The 21,288-nt window shown below is 42.3% G+C and overlaps 1 protein-coding gene across 27 annotated transcripts in view; it reads right to left on the reverse strand.

Moving 5' to 3' along the window:
• The window catches only part of Numb (NUMB, endocytic adaptor protein), a 121,958-nt gene extending 110,520 nt beyond the window's left edge, over window positions 1–11,438 (reverse strand). For 19 of the 27 annotated variants that reach the window (NM_001411954.1, XM_087552376.1, XM_087552382.1 and 16 more), the window contains exon 1: window positions 11,365–11,438. The gene's annotated coding sequence lies outside the window, so the exon portion shown is untranslated. Of the gene's footprint in view, window positions 1–11,193 lie in introns of all 27 variants that reach the window. The other 8 variants (XM_087552387.1, XM_087552374.1, XM_087552380.1 and 5 more) reach the window with 1 other exon arrangement.
• Window positions 11,439–21,288: the final 9,850 nt, after the last annotated feature.

Raw genomic sequence — 21,288 nt, forward strand, 5'->3', positions numbered from 1 at the left:
ATATGGTTTCAGTAGAACATTTGCCTAAAATGCAAAAGGCCTTAGGTACCCAGCACAGAAAAGTTTTTTAAGTGTATGTGTGTGTGTGTGTGTGTGTGTGTATACATTTTTAATAACAAATAATATATATTTAACTCTAAATCAAGAAGAGTTCTATAAACCAGTAAGTTTCTTTCAAAATGCCACATAAGTCTTCTACGTTGTAAGATATTTATTTTTTCTCTTCTTAGTATTGCTATAGCTCCAATCTTGTGCCTTACTGAGGAGCTATACCCTCAGTCCATCTTTTATTTAAAAAGCAAACAAAAAGACTACAATTAGTGTTTGTACAGGATGTGTGGGGGAGCATCCATTTCATGTCATGCATACAAAGGTCAGAAGTCAGTTCTTTCCTTCCACCTTTACCTGAGTTCCTGGGATCAAACTCACAGACTGTCAGGATTCCAGGGCAAGGGCCATTATTCACCGAGTTATCCAACAACCTCATTTCTTACAGTTTTTAGCCAGTCCCTGGAGCTAATTATAGGTAGTTGTGAGCCGCCTAAAGTGGTTGCTGGGGATAGAACTCTAAAAGAGTAGCAAGCGCTTTTTGAAGATTTACTCATTGTTTTAAATTGTGTACATGTGTATGTCTGTGTGAGCTTACGTGTACCACATGCATGCAGATGAGCACAGAGGCCAGAGGGCATTAGATCTCCTGGAACTGAGTTAACAGTTGTGAAAACCTAACATGGATGCTGGGGCCCAAACCTGAGTCCTCTACAAGAGCAGCCAGTACTCTTACTCATGGAGCCACCTCTCCAGCCACGAGTAACAAACACTATTAACCAACAACCCATCTCTTCAGCTATCATATATGAATTTCTGTGTGGACATGTGTTTTTATTTCTATTGGATATATTGGTTATATGGTAGGGTTTTGTTTCTGTTGTTGTTTTTGTTGTTGCTTTTTATGTACGTTCCAGAAATCAGACTGAAGTGTCCAGGTTTGTGTGGCAAGTGCTTCTATCCACTGAGCTATGCCATGGGCTTCCACCTGTAGAGTTTTAAAAAGCAGTTGTAGTATTTACATTCCTGCAGGCAATGAGAATAGAAATTTCAATTTCTTTTCTTTTCCTTTTGGTATTTTGAAATGGGTACCATATAGCCCCAGCTGACCTTCAACTCTACTATATTGTGAAGGTTAACCATGAATTCCTTATCCTCCTCCCTCCACCTCCCAATTATGGAAATTACAAGTATGCCAGATCACACGCAGATTCTAAGAGTTCCAGATTCTTCACATCCTCATCTGTACTTGCTATTTGTCCCTCCCTGCCATGTTGGGGATCAAGCCAAGGGCCACATCCACCGCAGGGGACTACCACTGAGTGCTACACTCTCCAGGCCTTATTTTTGATATAATATATAACTTTTGTTTTAATATAGATCATACTATACAGCCCAGGCTGAACTTACATTTATAGTTGTCCTGCCTCGGCCTCCCTAGAACTCAGATTACAAGCAGGTATATGTCACCATGTGTTAAGACTAGCTATAGCCATTCTAATAGATGCTAAGTTGCATTTCTCTGATAGTTAATGATGTTGAAAATTTTATGTTTATTAGCCTTTTATGCCTTTGAAAAAATGTCTATTCAGATCTCCTATCAACAGATTCATTATCTTTTGAAAAAAACTGTCTTTTCATTGTTAGGAGTTATAAATTTTTTACATGTTATGGATATAAATCTCTTACCAGACATGATTTGTATTTTCTACCTTGTATAGATAATTCTCTATATATTTTCTTCTGTCTTATATAATCTTTTAATATATTTCTATATATTATGTATTTTCTTATTTTTTACGATTTATGACCTACTTTGGGGTAATTTTTGTGTATAGCTGTGGAAGGGACTCAACTTTTTATGTATATTTATCTAATCTTCCCAGCACTTGGGAAGCTGAGACAGGAAAAGTTCTTTGAGTTAAAGGGCAGCCTGCACTAAGCAGCAAGTACCAGGCCAGCAGAGCTACAGAGCAAGACTCTGTTTACACACACACACACACACACACACACACACACACACACACAAAGATATTAACAGCATTATTAAATGAAACCATTCAATAAAAGCAATGGTGTTAGTAAAGCCATTGATATAATGTTGAACTTTCTTTCTAAAAAGGAGAGTTAATGCTTCCTTGCCACTCTTAGTAAAAACTTACTTAATTGGAAGAGGTTCAGTTTACATGCTAGAGACACAGCATTTAACTACACAATAAAATACTGGCCTAATTTGCCTGGAGTTTTAGTCCAAATTAACAAATTAAGCCAAAAACACAAAAACAAAAGTAGTTAAAAGTGATTTAAAATGTAAAATTTCATTTTTTTAAAAGGTTTTACTTTTAATAGTGTGTGTGTGTGTGTGTGTGTGTGTGTGTGTGTGTGTGTGTGTGTGTGTTTTGTCTGTTGTGGGGGTTTATACATGAGTGCCGCATCCACAGAGTCCAAAAATCGGGGCTGGACTCCCTAGGGCTAGGTTATAGGAGGTTATGAGCTACCTGACATGGGTACCAGGGACCAAATGCTGGTCCTCTACAAAAGCAGTATATGCTTTTAACCACTAAGCCATCTTTCCAGCCCCATATGTAAAATGTTAAAGTATACTCTCTTCCTAATTGCCACATGGCATATAATTACAATAACTGGGATATTAGCTCATCTAATCTGTAAAAGAGAAATTTGTAAGTCTAAAGTTGTTTTAACTGTAACAATTTACCCATGAATACTATAAACTATAGCATAAGCATTATAAACTATAAAATTACAAAAGGCTTCTCATTTATCAACATTAACCTGTTAATGAGCATAGAATAGATTTAATTTTATAGATGAAAAAACTGAGTGTAAAAGGTCTAATAAACTACATTTATTAGACAGAAATTAATAAGATAATTTCTTTATATAATTTATACTTATATTCTTTTACAACTTTATAAAAGTTGGATTTTATCCGTTTTTATCACGCTTCCGCTAGATGTAATCACATCTTTTCCAATGTTATTATATGACAGATACAGATATGTCTATGTAATAATCAGGCTAATCTGTGGCTCTGTAACACTCCAGATTTGTCTTTTTGTTTTAAGAAGATAAAAGAGGGATTTCTTTAAACTAAGAAATATCAAGACCTAAAGTGTGTTATGGTTTGGATTCATGGCTCACCGGCTCATATGTTTGAATACGTGGTAGCCAGATGGTGGTACCGTTTTGGGAGTGTGTTCAACTTTTAGGAGGTGGAGCCTAGCTGGAAGAAGTAGGTTCCTAGGGGGCAGGCTTTGAGCCCAAGCTCTCTATTTTGTCTATGTAGCTATAACAAACCATGCCAAAAGCACCAACCAACCACAGAGGACAGAGCCGCAGCACCATGCTTTCCCTGACAAGACGGACTCTATTTCCACTAAAATATGACTCAAACCTCTCCTACCTTAGTTCTTCAGAGGGACAACGGTTAACTAATACAGAAAATTGGTACCGGGAATGGAGCTGTTGCTGTAGTAAGCCTGACAGTGTGGTTCAAAGGCCTTTGGAACTAATTTATGGAAAGAATGTGGAAGAGTTTGGATCAGCAAGCTAAACAAGTCTTGGAATGCTGTAAACAGAGCTTAACCAGCCATTTTGGTGGGAATCAGAAGAACAGAATGCCATTAGACATGCAGACAGTAGACTCATGAACTTTTGAGAGAAAAAGATATAACAGGAATTGGTCTACAGGCTCAATTCAAGTTACATTCTGGGTGTGGGGAGCAATCTGGCTATATTCCATATCCTGATAATTTGAGTAAGGTTAAATTCAAAATGTATTAATCATTTGGAAGAGAAAACTTCAACACACAGCACAGCACCTAGGCTGTGACACGTTTATTGCTGGCTACTTTCAACTAGGTTCTCAATGAAAAATCTAAGCCAAATGGGGCAGAAAGGCATGAAAAATGTGCAGTTTGGCAAGGGAAAAAGCATAAGAACATTTAAAGTTGTGTATGAGATGAATATTTAAAAATACCCATATTCCATTATTAAACTGACTACACTTTAGAAAAGCTATACACTTTGAAAGACCCCACCCAGAGGAAGCTCTAGGGTGAAACAATGCAACCTCTGGTAAATCTTCAATTAAAAGGGGAGTGCCTGGAAAAGGGAAGTGTTTGAACAGAGAATGCCAGAGCAGTGGCACCCTAATCCAACAGGGCCACCTAAGATTCACCCACCCAGTTAAGGCTGCTACAATTACAATATCTGTAGGAACCAAGCAAGCTACATGCCGAGCTGGCAAACAGTCCCCATTCAGGTGGTGCTGATTTTGGAGGCATACTTGTGCCAAGGTTCCAGAAAAAAGCTAATGAGGCCCAGTAATATAAACAGAGAGGCACTACAAACAAAGAGGCCCTGAGAAAGTGATGTGTGACGCTCCGAGGAAGAAGTCTAAGTTGCAATGGAAACCCAGCATGTTGGAGATACCAGGAATTGTTATCTGTTCAAGTATCTGTTGAAATTGAAAAAGCTACAGGTACTGAGAAGAGCCAGCCCTAGAGAAAGGTCACATGTGCTATACTAGTGACAACACTAAGGGCTAAGCTCCAGTCCACTAAAGTATGTGACACCACCACAAAACCCAGAAGCCAGATATGGAGATACAGGATTTGTTTGCCCTGCTGAGTTTTAGTCTTGTTTCAGCCAATTTCTACTTGCTAACCTCATTCCTTAACTGTGCAAGGGAAGTAGGCAACCTGTTTTTATTTTATAGTTGCTCACGGCTAAGAGTCAAGAGACTTTGGCCTTTGAACTTTAGTAACTGTTGGTACTGTTACAATTTTGTGGACTCTGGAAGTTGAACTAAATGTATTTCACACTATGAGCAATACACCTGAGCTTATGAGGGACAAGAACAACAACAAAAAAGTAATAGTTTGGATGTAAAATGTCTCCTAACAGCTCTGGTGTTTCAACATTTGGCATCACATAGTGCTTATGGGGAAGTTGTGGAACCTTTGGAAGCTGCAGCTCAGTTGGAGGAAGTGGATCACTGGACAGTAGGTCTTGAAGATCTACAGTTCAGCTCCAGTTCCAGTCCAAGTTCTCTGCTTTACAACCTACAATGCAAGTTCCTCCTGCTACAGATGGAGCCTAAAGCCACTATGCCATCCCTGCCTTTAAGCTGTAAGCTAAAAATGAAGCCCTCCTTCATCAGCAGCTTCTTTCTGGGAATTTGTCAGTGATAAGGAAAGGTAATACATTCTCATTCTAAATATAAAATCGATAATAAAGGGGGCTGGAGAGATGGATCGGCAGTTAAGAGAACTTGGTGCTCATCTAGAGGTCCCAGGTTCAAGCCCCAGCACCTACATTGTAGCTCAGACCATTTGTAATTTAATTCCAAGAGATCCAATGCCCCCCTCTGACCTCTGAGGTAGCAGGCACACACAGTACACATACGTTTAGGCAAGAACACTAATACACATAAAAAAAAATGAAAATAAAAGCAAGTTTTAAGAATTAGTAGCATTATCCACAATATGACTGAAATGTATGAAGACATACAGACTAACATCCCTTTCCGAAGCAAAAGATAATCGAGATCCATCTTAAAGTTATGAAATTGGCAAATTTGTAGGTTCTTCCTTTCTCTCACTTTGCTATCCCTCCTCTTCACTAACAAAATGGGAGGCGGGGTCCACGGTGGTACAATACCTATAATTCCAGGGCTGCGGAGATGAAGACAGAAAAACCAGGAGCTATTTGAAAAGTCTAAGGCCAGCCTAAGGTACAGATACCCTGTATGAAAATTTTTAAATAAACACACACACACACACACACACCCAAGGGAAAAAAATTTAATAATCATTTTCTGAATTAATATATAAACAATATAATCAAATTACCATAATTGAGCTCTTGCTCTCTAGTAAGATAATCCAAGTCTCTGATAGCTAGTTCAAGGCTAGTTGCTATGTCTTAGTACATACCTGTATGCCTAATACTATGGTCACTGAGGTTGAAGGATTTTGAGCTTAAATCTATCTGGTGACACAGCAAGTTACTGACCAGACTAAACTATGAGTTGAAACCCTACTTCCAAACAAACTTTTAAAAATTTTAAAACAAAGCAGTCTAGTTATTAGGCCTGGGACTAAAACTCAAGAGTTTTAACACTTGCCTAACACATAAAAAGCCATGAGTTTGATTTCTAGCACCTTAAAACTTAACTAAAATAAGAAAAAGAAATTAAAGCATAAGGAAGCAATAAGCAAGTGGAGAGAAAAATAGGGCTGGAGCGCAAAAGTGGAATGCTTGCTGAGCATTCGGAAGGCTACTCCAAACACAAAACAACCAAGGAGCTGTCTCAGCCACTAAGGAAATTGTTGCCAAGTCTGACAAATGTGCATACGTGTGTGTGTGTGTGTGAGTTACGCACACATGTAATTTAAAAACACAGCCCATGCCTAATTTAAAATACAAAATAAATGAAAAGAAACTCAGCTTTTGCTGGGAGAGAAGGTGAAGTCATTGAACTTTAATGGCTAACACAACAGCTCCTTGGCTAATCCTGAGATTTCTTAACTCCACAGGGCTGAGGCAAGGCTGTAGCTCACTCCTAGGTCCTGGGTCAGATCACCAGCACTAAGGGCTGAGGGAAGCAATAAGCCTACACGGTCCTGCCCTTCCTCTCATCTTGCAGGACTCAGAAGCATCGGCTCACTTACTTGCATTCTAGCATTACTGCCTGAGTGGGAGAAAACACAGTTATGAGAAGCAGCAGGAACTGTAGGGATCTAAGAATAAGTCCAGAAAGTTGCAAATAGGACCGTCCTCCTTTACATATGTCACTGCAGGAAAACTGCCAAGGACAGCTCCCTCCTCTAGCCACATTTCCTGCAGATCCTCCAGCTCTTCCTTAAGCATGTCAGGATGCCCATTCTTCCTTAGCTTCAAGCCTCCTTTTGCATCAAGATTTCAAAGTGCATAGTATGTATTCTCCAAAAGTTCCCTTTATTCTTGTCTTACTTCTGAATGTGTATCCTAAAGCCTTGTACAGTAGTTCTACATCTAAGGATAAAATTCACAGTATGTTATAAGACCACAATTTCTTTGCAACTAAAGGATTTATCTTAACTCCAATGTTTTAAAAAATAGAGCTTTTCAGGCACTTTATTGAATAAAGCACTTTTCAAAAAAGGTAGTGAGTTTACTATGGGATCTTTTCTGATAAAGGAATTCTTGAAGCAAAGTAAAAACCACACAGAGAGAGAGAATTTGGCTTTTACAGGCTGGATTCCCAGGCACCAACATTTCCAAGGATTACTATATGAGTAGCTAAGGACAGGAGGCAGAAAAGGCTGAACAGAAGGTATTATAACGGAAAGAGAGGCCTGCCTAAAATAGAAAATAAGATAAACTATTACTAATTAAAGTTTCACTTAAAAATCACTTATCTAAATAAACCTTGATAAGTGCAAGTGAGTCTCAAGTACAGTTGGGAAAGGTTTCTTTGGGATTCAAAATCTATCATTTATCCAACTACAGATTAATGAATTTCACTGTAAAACGAGTTGAGCAATCAAAGCTATTCATAGATAAGTATGATTAAATTATGGGTGAACTGAATAAAGTCCAGTTATTAAAGAAAGTAATCTAATTGCCCAATGTCCAACATTATGAGGAATGAACTTTTATATTTCTCTCCATATTTAAGATTTTAAATCTTACAAAATTCTTATGCTCACAAAGAAATAAAGTGCAATCCAATAGTGATAGGAAAACCGCATTTGATACAATGTAAAAAAAAATTGAAAGTTTACATTTTTGGAAGTTTCATCTACCCCAACCCCCAAATAGTTAATTTGTTTTGTGAAATGACTATTTTTGAAATCGTAAAATGATTATATGGTTTTTGGCCTCCCATTTGGAATTTAATTTTGGAATCAAAATTTTGTTAGTTTGGAACCATCTGAAATAGAATTAAAAAGAGAAAAAAACTGAAAAGTATTGATGCACAGCTGCAGCAATATTCCTTCACAACTTCATAAAACATTAACGAAAGGTTGCATAATCCCCTGGATTAAAGGTTTTTAAAGAGACCTGCAAGGGTTGTCTTTTTCAGTTTTCAGTGCTGCTTTCTTTATTCTTATATCCACAGAAACAGATCTAAATCAATTCCATCTTGTTTGAAAACAAGCCATCTAGTCCTCAGTTTTGTTTTGTTTTGTTTTGTTGTTACTGTCACTGAGAAAAGGTCTTCACCAGGAGTGGTGGCACACCCCTTCACTCTTAGCACTCAGGAGGCAGAAGCAGGTAGGTGATCTCTTGAGTTCCTGGTCTAGAGAGCCAGTTCCAGGACAGCCAGGGCTACATAGAGAAACCTTGTCTCAAAAAGATTTAAAAAAAAAAAAAAAAAAGAGGGGGATTCTAGCCTGTGTAACCCAGGCTAGCCCCTAATCAACATCAATCCTCCTGCTTCATCCTCTCGTGTCTAAATTATATTTAAGTGTCTAAATTATTTTAGACACTTAAATTATATTTATTTATATTTATATATCTAAATATATATTTAAACAAGTCTCTAAATTATAACTGTGTACCATCATGCCTGACAGTTATCTGGTTTTCAAGAGAAAAAGTCCCCAGCTCAAAAAAAAAAAAAAGTAAAGAAAAAACACTGTTCTAAGAATAAGACAAAACATTCATATACACTTTAAATACAGCTTTAAATACTGTAAATTACATTTAGTTTCCTGAGACAAGTTAAGTATACAAGATATACTGAACCCATTTCACTCTCAGGAAAATAAAATCCACAAAACAAAAGCTCCTTCACAACCCACAAGTGTAGCTGAGCCTCTACCCCATCAGTATTTTTTCTCTCTCCTTTCTCCCTCCTTGGTTTTGTTGTTTAAAGCCTGGTCTTATTCTCTCGCTCAGGCTGGCCACTGCCTTCCAGCAATCCTCCTGCCTCAGATGTCAGAGTGCTGAGATTAGCCTCTAAAATTAAGCTATCCTTTCATTTTTCTCTCTTGCAATGTTTACTTTTGTGCTTATTTATCCTTTATACATGAAATATTCTAAACCAGTTCAATGTTGAGTTAGTTGATCAATGTTAATATGTCTTCTCAGTACAGAGAGAGGAAAACTGGCAACAGGAGGGCACAGGTGAAGCTGCAGAGGGCCATCTGAGGAACACCACTGTTTCTCTGCCTCACGTTCCCTGTAAGTGAGCATGCCAGGTTCAAGGGATCCAAAAAAGTTCCCCAGAATCAGAGCCTCAACACAATTCACAGTAATTCAAACTGCTGTATCACCACCTGAGAACTACCACAAAATAAATAACTTAATTCCTTAATATTGAAGGGATGCTTCTCCCATGCTGTGACTCAAAATAGTTTGTCAAACTTTTCTGACTGTAAGACAAAGATTTTACACTGTGACTTAAAATATATGTAAGAAGTTTCCCTAAACAAGAGTTTTCTTTATCAAGTAGTATATTCTATTTTATGTTCAATATTCCATTTTTTTAAGATCTCAAAAAAAAAATTCTTGGGTTAGGGGAGTAGCACTTTTTATAGAGCTCATGCCTAGCATGTGTGAGATATTTAATATCACCCACAGTACTGGGGGGGTATCCTTTATAATAAGATGTGTTCTCTCTCTCATCTCTTCAGCAAGATGGGCAGGTATTCTAGTATTTTAAGGTTCTGACTGCTACTACTTTTCACTAAAGCAAGTTGTTCTCAGAATATGATCCCTTGAAGAACACTAAGCATCGCTTGGGAGAAATTCTTGAACCCCACCCCTGGGCCTTCTGGATCGGAAATCTCAGGTGGAGCCAACCAACCTGTAGGAAGGTGTTTCCAGTCTTGGATCTTTCTATGTAACAAACCAGTGCTGAGTTCTGCACCAGTCACCACTCCAAAAATTCTACAAATTCATAAAAAAAAAAAAAAAACACACACACACACACAACTTTTTTGGAATACTTGTAGTCTCAGCACTCAGGAGACAGAGGCAGAGGGATCTCTATAAGTTCAAGGTGAGCTTGGTCTCACCAGGGCTTCAGAGCAAGACCCTTTCTGAAAAACGTATGAATGAATAATAAAATAAATACAATTTAAATCCCTCTCAGTAAAAACTGTTAGTATTACCAGAGAAGTAATAGTACAAGAATTCTAAGTTATTTTCAATTTAGCAGGGCATGCCTATCCGCTTCATGAATACCCTCTATCTGATCAAGTCACAGAAGTCCTTTAGTTCGGCTATCCCTTCCCCTTTCCTCTCAAATTCCCCATCCTGTTGATGTTCTTATTTTCCAGTATTTTCGCTGTCATCCTAAAACTTATTTCTAAAGCCCTAGCCTCCAAGACACTGTAACCTTGCTTTTAAGGACGGAGTCTCTGGTCCAGCTTGGCATATTAGTAATAATTAGTTTCTCCTGTTTTCGGAAGCCCTCACTTGCACCATTGTTAAATTCTCAGATCCACTGGCTTGGCCAGCTTCCACAAGACTACAAGACCACTCACCCACTCCCGGGCAAGTTTCCCCAGATCTCTCTTAACTCCCTTCCTCCAGGGAAATTACTCTTCCCCTCTTACCTCCAACCCTTTTTGCTTAAGGGGAACTTCCACTTTGCCGCTGAACCCTTATCCTAGTCTCAAATCCCAACTCGTGCGACTCGAAGCCGTCACTTTGAGGGTCCTCCCTCAGTCCAGACTCCAGTCCCAGACCCGCTGTGGGGGGCAGGGCGCCGCGGTCCCTCCCCGGAGGAGTTCGTTCAAGGTCTCCACCCCGCAGACCCTTCCTCCTCCGACAGCTGCCCTTCTCACGGGGGTTCGCACCGTACTCGGCGCCTTTCCTCCATTCCCTGTCACCCCGGACCCCCGCCACCCTCGGTCTCCTCACCTCCCACCACTCTCCGACAGGGGCCACTCCCAGTTCTCTCGGCCCCCTAGGCTCCCAGAGCACCGAGAAACCCCGGTATCCCCTCGTCTCTCCGGCCCCGGGGCCACTTGCTCCGGGTCGCCCCCACTCGCAGACCCCCGCCGCTCGGGTCTCTTCAGGAAGCCGCACACACACAGGCTCCCGTCACTGTACCCAGGGCTGCCTCTGGGCAGCCCAAGGGACCTCCCGGCCTGCCCCCGCCGGAGTCCCACGCCAACCTACCTTCCCAGCGCGAACTCCGACGGCAGGAACCCGGCCGATCTCCCGCCGCGCCCGACCCCGACGCACCCGGGCCCGCAGCCCTGGCCCCCGGCCTCTGCCTCCGGAGCGCACAGCTAGAGTTTCCGGCCCGCCACCGCCTCCGCACCTCAGGCCCGCCGCGCCCGCACTCACCTGCCGCTGGCCCTGCACAACTCCGGCGCCTCAGACTCTACCTCCGCCGCCAGTAGTCACCAAGCGCCACCACCTCCCCCATGACAACAGGCCCGCCCCATCCCACACTTCCAACTTATCCATTGGCTGGAGGGGCGGCGGCTCTCTGCTATGATTGGTTGACTCTTCCTGCCTGTCATCCTGTCTTTACCGCCCCTTTTCCTGGACCGAGTCTTCGCCCCCGCCCGGACCTGGACCGGCCTAGATCGTGCTTTAGTTGTAATTGGTTGATGATTGGGCAGTTCGAAGTTATGATAGGCTACTGATAGTGTCTGTTACCTTAACAGGCAAGGAGTGTGCTGGCCGCGGTTGGTTCAAGCCCCGTGCACAGTTTGGTTGCGCAGTAGAAGCAAAGAAGGGGCAGATGCTCACGTCCGAGGTTACCGGGAAGGGTTAACTCTTTGTTGTGGGGCTGGCGCAGTAAACTCTTACTTTTCTGGTTCTCTTCCTAAAAGGGGAAACATCTCTGCCAGCTTAAGGAGGGAACGACTTCAGGGGTTGTGTCTAAGAACGGTCCCATTCCTCAACAGAAAGGTATCTCATAGATTAAAATTTCCCTCGTGTTTTCTTCAAGTTTCCCTGAAGTTCTTTCCGGTAGTCTCCACGCTTAAGGTTAGGGCAGAGCGCAGCAGTCTGTTTCCATTGCATTTATAAATATCGTCAAGAAATAATATTTATAATTGTGTCTGTCGTTTTAAGAGTTTCCCAGCTTCCAGACCCACTCTCCTGGGTCTGCCAAGTGACCAAACAACCATCAAGATTTGAAAACATGGGCAGCAATTTATCCTTATAGTGCTTTGGAAATAAGAAGTTCACGCGCCCACTATCACTTCCTAGCACTACCTGAGTTTTAAGTTTAGGAGTTCTTGTATTACTAGCTGTCTGCCAGATACTAATCAATCAATCAATCAATCTGTGTGTGTGTGTCTCTCTTTCTCTCTCTCTCTCTCTCTCTCTCTCTCTCTCTCTCTCTCTCTCTCTCTCTCTCTCGTCCGTCCCTCCTCTCTCCCTTTCTCCTTTCGCTCTCTTTCTACCTCTCCTATTCTTAGCAGTCTAAATTAGGACCATTGAATGAATCGCAGGGCTTTTCCCCCCATCACTTGGTACAATACACGAAAATAAATGATTGCACTTCTTATTCATTTGGGTACAAATCTCAGTAGGCATTTTTTGAGAAATCTGGTGTTGCTATAAAAATTCTGCTCCTAGAAATGCATTCGTCATTAGCTCTCTCTGCTTTCCTTTTTCCTTTTCAGCGCTTTTCCTACTCCGAAATAAGAAAATGCTGGCCTGGTTACTCTCTCAGTTTCTAAGTCAAGTTTAAATATACCTTCTCCACAACTCCACCCGGAATATGCAAAGCTACGATAATAGATTTTTTTAAGGAAGTCTATGTTCTCAAACACAAGGTCTTGGAATAAAGGCCTTCCTGTGGCTCCAGGAGTGGACTTTGTAAATTGTGTACTTTGCCCCTGCCTTTTTGCTGTAACTCTTCGTGCCATATCTCTTCTATTTATTAGCCCTCTGCCCTTTACAAAGCAAGATCCAGATCTAAAACTACGAAGCTTATTAGTTGGGATGGGGCGGGGTTGGGGGGTGTCTATTTTCTAACATGTATTTTTAGTTGAGCTCAGATAAACTGCAAATTTCTATCATCAAACCAAGCAGAAATTATTCCTCCAGTAACTATACATAACAATAAAGTGGGGTGTTTTTCCCCCCCTAGTTATCTTCTGGAACCTTCTTCCCTTTTTCTCTCATCCTCACCTTCCAATTTAGAAATAACCTCCCATTCGATTCAGTGACTCACAGAAAATCCATAAAAGGAAAGTGGGAAAGCCAAAATAACTCCTCCAGAGACGCCTGAATCATTTCACTGAAGGAAAAACCACGCACTGACCACGATAAGATGGAAGTGAAGACGGAAGGCCCAAGCTAACATCCCACGTGAGGCGAATGTGCAGACAGGAAGGTACCTGCTGAGGATGCAGCATCCCAGCATCCCTTTACACAGCTTTTGAATGCTTCGCCAGCAGCCCCCTCCTCACTAGCCTTGGCGGTGTGCCGTGGTACCAGTTTTACGGCAAGTCGGAAGGCAATGAGTGTCCTAGCAGATAGGAAACAATGACGTCATTGGAGGGCACGGCCATTATTATGGTACTTTGGGTAATAACGGCTTTGCACAGCCAGTGACCAGGTGCCATAAGGAACATAGAATTAGGCCAGTCTCACGACGGGGACTCGACATCTAAGTTTAGGGGCTCAGACTGCTATCACAAAGGTTGGTGGATAATTGCCACAAAGGTCAGCCACTCCTTATCTCAGCTACTGAAAACAGGGTTTTTTGACCCCCTGGGTGCTTTTGGCCACGCCTACCCATCTACTTCCACCATTCCCGTCTTTCTCCTTTGTAAAATAAGAGGAAATTTAAAATAGACGTATGCTAACAGCAGGACAAGGAAGACTTGAAGGAAGGAACGCTTAAACACACATACTTTGAACTAACAGAGGCTGTTGGGTTAGCCTGTGCAGCACGCGGGAGGTTTGGGAGAGATTCTTGTTCAAAGCGCACGCTTTGGTTTTAGACTCACAAGGTTAGCGGGCAACGTGACTGCCCCCCCCACCCCCACCCCCCAGCTTTGCTTTTCCTCCAGCTCTGTGTTGTACTTTTCCGGCACTCCCAGCCCCCCACACCTCCTCTTAGAGATCAAGAGCCCGGGAGCCTGGTTGTCTGCTGCTCTGTGTTCTATGGCTGTCTGTGGAGGTTGGCGCAGATGCTATCTGTTTAGAACCTCTTGATTCAGACCGTGATGGCAGGTATGGTAAGGGCAAATGTGACTCTTATAAATACCAACTGAGTGGAAAATGGGGGGCTCAGTATAGCACCCCGATATCTGAGGGGTGCAGTAGAAGCCCAGGCCTTCATGGACACTGATGGCGTTTCCTGTCTACCTTCTTATAGTGCCATGTTTCAAAGGGCAACACCCAAGTCTCCTTTTCTTTTTGCTTATTGTTGGGTTTTGTTTTGTGTTGCTTTTTTTTTTTAATTTTTGTTTGTTTGGGTTTTTGTTGTTTTGTATTTTATTTGTTTGTTTTTGTTTGTTTTTGGTCTAAAGGAACAAAAACCCCACCTTCGATAAGCTCTATTTCTTGCCTGTGGAATTCTTCAGTTCTCTCACCCCCGTTTCTAGATGCAATTCCAATTCCAAACGGCCTAGAAAAGTAAGTTGCTGAGAGCAGACAAGGGCCACAGTTACCTGCCACCAGCCAGCCATTGGAGGCAAGCCAAGATTGCTTGATAAGGGGTTGGGAGCGGAGGGGGGGGGGGGTTCCTGAGCTTTCCTGATCCCAGAAGGTGGAGGAGGCTAACAAGGTTGAGGGGGAGAAAGAATGGGGAAAGAAGGAGAAAAGCAAGAGACCAGACCTGAGAGGAAAAGATGAGGAAAGCTAAAGTGCAGTCTGAGAGCTCAGGAAAGTGCTGAGGTACCTGTGAGGCTGAGGCAGCCAGGCCTGTGCCCCGGCCTGCCTGCGCTGCCTGTGGACTTCATACCTTGCAGAAGTGCAGACTCTGCCTCTAGCTCGTTTGCTTGCTTAAAGGGAAGAGTGCCACGGATGCAGTCTGTAGTACACTCATTCCATATCTTCCTGGGAATCTTCCCCAAGTCCAAAGCTTACTAACTGGCAGCAGGTCAGAACTGACAAAGGAAGGACGTGTCTCCGGCTGAACACAAGGGAAAAGATGATTTTACCATCCCAAGCTGAAGAACTAATATTACACGGAAGCACCAAGCAGGTTTCCATGCTGGAACTAGGCACTATGGCTTCAAAGTTGAGACTGGATCGTGGATAAAAAGGAGAAACTGGGGAATGTGTGGAAAGGGCTGTTAGAACCCAAAATAGTTCGGGCAGAACTATTTGCTTTTTTGTTTGTTTGTTTGTTTGTTTGTTTCAGATGCCTGTGATCTTTTTTTAATGCCATACCGAGCCTAATTAGTAAATACTCATTTTCATCCTCAAGAAAAATGATGTGCCCCCTCTACCTGATCCACCTGTTATAGGTAAAACAGTGAGCTCATTTATAAAATGGAGGAGGTGTTAGCTCATAGTGCAGCCGCTGTGCTATTAAAGGAGGGCCCCTAGTTACTATCATCAGATCTCTGGGTGGACCAGCTATTCTTCTACTACAGGGAGTGGGCCAAGCAAAGTACTTAGCACCATTTAAAGTTTTGCCCATCCCTGTTTCTACATGCGTGAAGAGAGTTTCCTGGAAACATGGCTGTTTTCCAAAGATTTCTCAACCAAAATGCCTTCAAGAACTCTCATGTCCCAGTTACATGGAACCTTACAAGAAAGCAAATTTAAACCTAGACCCTTCTTTGTTATGTTTTGACTGTTCTCATTATATAGCCCAGATTGTCCTCAAATTTAGTGGCAACCCTCCTCCTTTAGCTGCTCAAGTCTTGGGACTGCAAGATATGCACCATTTGAACTAATATCCTCTTGAATCTAACACTCACCCACACCATGTCATTAATAATTTTTGGTTCTGCCGTTTACAAAGAACTGTAACTTTAGGGAAGTTGGTTCACCTCACTAAGCTTCAGTTTCTTACAAAATGAAATGCATATTTGATATCCTTTGCTGTATAACAAATCGTCCTACAATTTACCAGCTTAAAACATTTGTTACATTGATTATTTCAAAGCCCATTGAAATGCATATTTGATATCCTTTGCTGTATAACAAATCGTCCTACAATTTACCAGCTTAAAACATTTGTTACATTGATTATTTCATAGTATCTTGGAGTTCGAAATCCTCCTGCAGCTTTGCTGTGTCCTCTGGCTCTGGGTCTCTTCTAAGGTGTGGTCATCTGCTTCTTGGCTCTCGTACATGGTCCTTGGCAGGACTAAGTTCCTTGCCTTAAATCCTTAGTTCCTAAGGAGTTACAGACAGCAGGCCTTCATCAGGGCCTCGCCTTGAAGACTTTTTATGGATCATGACATAACAGGGCAGTTTACCTCATCAGAGCTAGCAAGAAGCAGAGAGAGAGAAGGCCAGACAAAGAGGGAGGCTAACCGTCCTTTGTACTCTGATCAAAGAAATGATGTCACATCACCTTTGCCACGTTATTTAGTGCGCAGTATGCTATCAGGCTCCGCCTACATTTAAGGGGAGAAACTTACACCATATAGAAACACTAGCAGGAGGGTCGTTTTCAGGAACTCTTTTAGAATTAGCCTACCTTAGAATAATAATAAGTCTTACCTACAAGGCTCATTTAAAAATAAAACGAATTCAGAGAATGTATGCAATTCAGGGCCAGCGTATATAATGCGATGTATAATGTAACAAATATATAACTGTTATTACTATTAATCTTATTACTGAGGGTATATAATGATTGGTTTTCTCTCCTGGCTTCTAGAAGGAAATCTTTTATGAGAAATAAATGAGATACATCATCTAATCCTGACAGTCATAACTAATTAATAACCGTTAGTTATTATTAACAGTATTAGTGTGTGATACCTAATTCTCTTCAAGCTATTGGAAAGGAATACTATCAAGTGGTGACTTCTACAAGTTGATCTAACTTTGTTATGTTCCCTCTTTCAGTGAGAGGCCTACGCTTGCCAGAGCACCAATTCTAGATTTAGACTTCCTAAATTATGTCCAAAGAATCATAACCTAGTCTAATTTTCCTATATTTCTTCTATTGAGGAGGGTATGCTCAAAACCTGCAAGACAGGCTAATCATGAGAGCTCTTCTGAATCAAAGAGTCTGCGTGTGTGTGTGTGTGTGTGTGTGTGTGTATCCATCCAGGGTATGTTGAAGGAAGAGTGTGCCCAGAAGAACAAGCTAACAAGTGATGTCTTAGAGGTGTGATCTCTGACCTCCCAAAAGAAGCTGGTCACTGTGTATTATGCTGAGTCAGTCCTCAGCTGAGGATCAGAAAGAGGAAGCTTCATGCATGTCTCAGCAGAAAGGATAACGGCACCCCACACCTGGGTTTGGGGTGTTCGGAACCGTGAGCTAAGACTGGAAAACACATAGCGCCTTTACAGTTAGAAGATGGTAAAAAGGGGTTGGGGATTTAGCTCAGTGGTAGAGCACTTGCCTAGCAAGCGCAAGGCCCTGGGTTTGGTCCCCAGCTCCGAAAAAAAGAAAAAAAAAAAAGAAGATGGTAAGAAGAGAGTCCAGTCTGCAGTGTGATCACTAGGAGGTCAGAGTGATCCCTCGGGGCTGGGTTGAGGCTGGCTTCCTTATAAGGGAGGAGGATATTGAGGCTTGGCCTCTAGCCAGAGAAAGGAGGAACTATAATCAAGGAAACCCCATTATTTTGGCTTTGAGTCATTTCTCAAGGCTCACCCATGACTATTATACAAGAAGACTTTGGGAGGAGGATAAAATTCCTGAAGTCTAAATGGTTTTTAAACTGAAACTTCTGTTCCAGCCTCAGCCTGATCTACTTAGCAAAATAGAATAACCCAGCTGTACCAGTGTTGGCTCACCCTGGGAGAGCATCACCATACTAGCCTGGATCTGACTTCAGATCTTACTTAAGGGTGGAAGGAGAGAACTGCCTTGTCCTCTGACTTTCACATACATGACGGCATGTGCTTGCACACATACAGGCATACATTTTTTAAAGAGTACAAAAACCATATCTGGTTCTCAACCTTCCCAGTGCCCTTTAATACAGTTCCTCACGTTCCATAACATTGTTTTGTTGCTATTTCATTACTATAATTTGGCTACTGTTAGGAATCATAAATATCTGGTAGGCAGGATATCTGATATGGAAACCCTGTGGGGTTTGAGACACAGGCTGAGAGTCCTGCAGGGAGACAAAGGTCCAAGTCTTGGCAATTCACTCCATCTCATTCCTTCAGGTCAGGATACCTATTCAAACCCCCTCCCCTCCCCCCTCACTTCCTCCTTTCCCCTCCCTCTCCCTCCTCTTCCCTCCCTCTTCCTTCCTCTACCATCTATATTTTCCCATGTTCTATTCTACTGTGTTACACTATCCGCACAGGTAAGCACTTCAGAAATCTTTAGATTGGAGCTGGCCTCAGAGCCAAAGTCATCTCGAGCAACATCTGCTAAGTCTGCACCTTAAAGGTCAATAAATAGTCCTAGGTGATGCTGGTTTATGCCTTTGCCTCAAAATCAAGTCACCTGAGGGGCTAGGGATAGAGCTGGGTCAATAGCTGGCCCACCTAGCATGTACAAAGCTCTGTGTATGAACTAGGTGTGGTGGTGCCCTCCTGTAACCTCCTCATTCCAGAGGCAGAAGGGAGAGGATCAGAAGCCCATGTTCATCTTTATCTGCATATCAGGTTCAAGGCCAGCCTGCTCTTTCTGAGACCTTTTTTTGTTTGTTTGTGGGGGATCTTTGTTTTTTAAAGCCCACAAGTTTTTCTGAGTACCACTAACCCTGGCCTCTTCTCCCCCTGACACATTCCTAAACATTATCACGTTTGTACCAAGAAAGAGTCAAAGCAGAAGTTGCTGAGAATGACCCAGCAGCACAAAGGGAAGGTATGTACCAATGTCAAGTTCCTCTTTCCGGTGACTCTTCCTTTCTAAGTGTCCTCTGTTTGAGACAGAAGAGATTAGTGAGTTTCAATACCTCTTAATATTTTGAGAAGACCTCTGTCTGCCCCTTAGCAGACTGGCCAATTTTAGAAGGGAAAGAAGACTGGCTCCACATGGGGATGCTGAGTTTATTTTTTCAGCCTTTTCCTACCCTGCAGTGAGAGCAGTGGCAGCTTGGTTTCACCCTCAGGAAGTGTACTTAGTGGTAGGCTTTCTTTCTTTTCCTGTTAGTTTCCTGCGAAAGAACATCATTGTCTTTTATCGGCAAGTGATAAAAAGGATGTTGTCACTCAAGTGGAGACAGACAAATGTATTTCCCATCCCAGACATAGACCATCCCAATGGCTTAGAGAATTGGTTCTGATTTTAGAAATAACAGCAGAGGCTGGTTTTCTTCACTGTGTGGGGATAGGTGTGTGTGCATGTGATGTGTGCATTTGTGCACATGCGTACATAGGCCAGTGGGTATATCACTATTCTTTTTTTTTCACATTTCTTAGAAGTATTTTGTCTGAACAATGTGTGTCTGTATGTGCATGTGTGTCTGTATATGCATGTGTGTCTTTATGTGCATGTGAGTCTGTATATGCATGTGTATCTGTGCATTTGTGTCTGTATGTGCATGTGTATCTGTATGTGCATGTGTATCTGTATGTGCATATGTGTCTATATATGCATGTGTGTTTGTATAGGCATGTGTGTTTATATGAACATGTGTGTCTGTATGTGCATGTGTGTTTGTATAGGCATGTGTGTCTGTATTGCATGTGTGTCTGCATGTGCACCACATGTATGTCGGATGCCTATGAAGGTCAGAAGAAGGTAAGAAGAAGGTCAGAAGATCTAGAGTTATGGATATGTGGGAGGCAGCCACCAAGTACCTGCAGAGAGCAGAACCTAGGTCCTCTGGAAAAGAAACAAGTGCCCTTAACCTCTGAGCCATTGCTCCAACCCCTTCGACTTATTTTTTGGGATGAACCCTCTCACTGAACCCAGAGCTCACAGTTTCGGCTCCACTGTCTGGCCAGCATGCTCCTGTTTTGCCTCCCCAGCGCTAGCATGACTGATATGCACATTGCATGCCTGACCTTTTACATGGATGTTGAGAATCTGAGCTCAGGCTGAGTCATCTTCTCATCCCTCAGAAGCTGATCTCCAAGTCTGTTTCCCTGATGCTTTCTTCGGTTCCTGTTCTCACTCCCTCTCCCCTTCAATATAATAGTAATGTCTTCCCCTTGAGTAAAATTCCACACTTTCTCAAAGTAGCTTCCCATGTGTTGAAACAAAACTGGGGCCTGGGGTTGGCATAGCCTAATGGTTCTGTCGGAGTGTGAGCATGAGAAGGCAGCGTGGGGTTTGTTAAACTTTGTGTTTCCTACAATTCTTACAAACCTCATAGCTTGTACCCAAAGCTGGGTTTCATTTGCTTGTCCCCCTTCACCCAACAGATCATCCTCAAAGGTACTGTGCAGCCACACTTGATTACGTGTGTCTGTGACATGCACCTCCTTCATTCCTTAATTAAGTCACTTAGTTCCTTTCCAGCCTACATTGTGTCAGCTCTGTGAAAGCAAAGGTCATATCACTTGTCCTCATGACTGCCTTGCCTCCCTCAGGGTCCAGCTATCAGTAGATCACTGAGTATTTAGTGAATGAATGTGTGAGTCAGAAGCTGTCTCTAGGAGTAGTCTGGCCACAGTCATTTATTTTGAGGTCTTATTTTTTAAAAAGGCATGTACTAATTATCATATCATGATCACTGGTGGTCATAGTAATTAGTAGGTAAAAGGACAGTGGTAGAGAGTGACTAAATAAAGCTCTCCACTAACTAGTACTTGTGGGCCATTCCAGCACCCTGAATTGGGGATCCCACTACCTGTTTCTGTTAGATTCCTGTAGATAGAGCCATTCCTTTGAGACAATCTGTGTGGAGTTGCCTAGTGCCCTCCATATTGCCAACACAAGGAACAGGCAGAAGTCCATTTCCCTTAACTCAGCAAAACCTTTCTGGTCTGAAATGAAAGACCCAACCAAGCCTCTCGGTGGCTTTCCCTTTCAGGCTCAGAGCAGAGTTCCCTATCTACGGTCTGGACTGAGTCACCCACCCCTCCTCTGGCAAAAACAAGTTAACTCCCTTAGGATGGGTGCTGGAAATGGACACTCAACATTCTAATCTCCTTCATTATCCTTTCAGGCCAAGGTTAATCCCCTAGGTCCCTCACTGGAAACAAGAGGGCAAGGCAAGAGAAAGTTCTCTCTCTCTCTCTCTCTCTCTCTCTCTC

Source organism: Rattus norvegicus, chromosome 6 (assembly GCF_021556685.1).
Source record: "Rattus norvegicus strain SHRSP/BbbUtx chromosome 6, alternate assembly SHRSP_T2T, whole genome shotgun sequence".
NCBI classification, from domain to species: domain Eukaryota; kingdom Metazoa; phylum Chordata; class Mammalia; order Rodentia; family Muridae; genus Rattus; species Rattus norvegicus.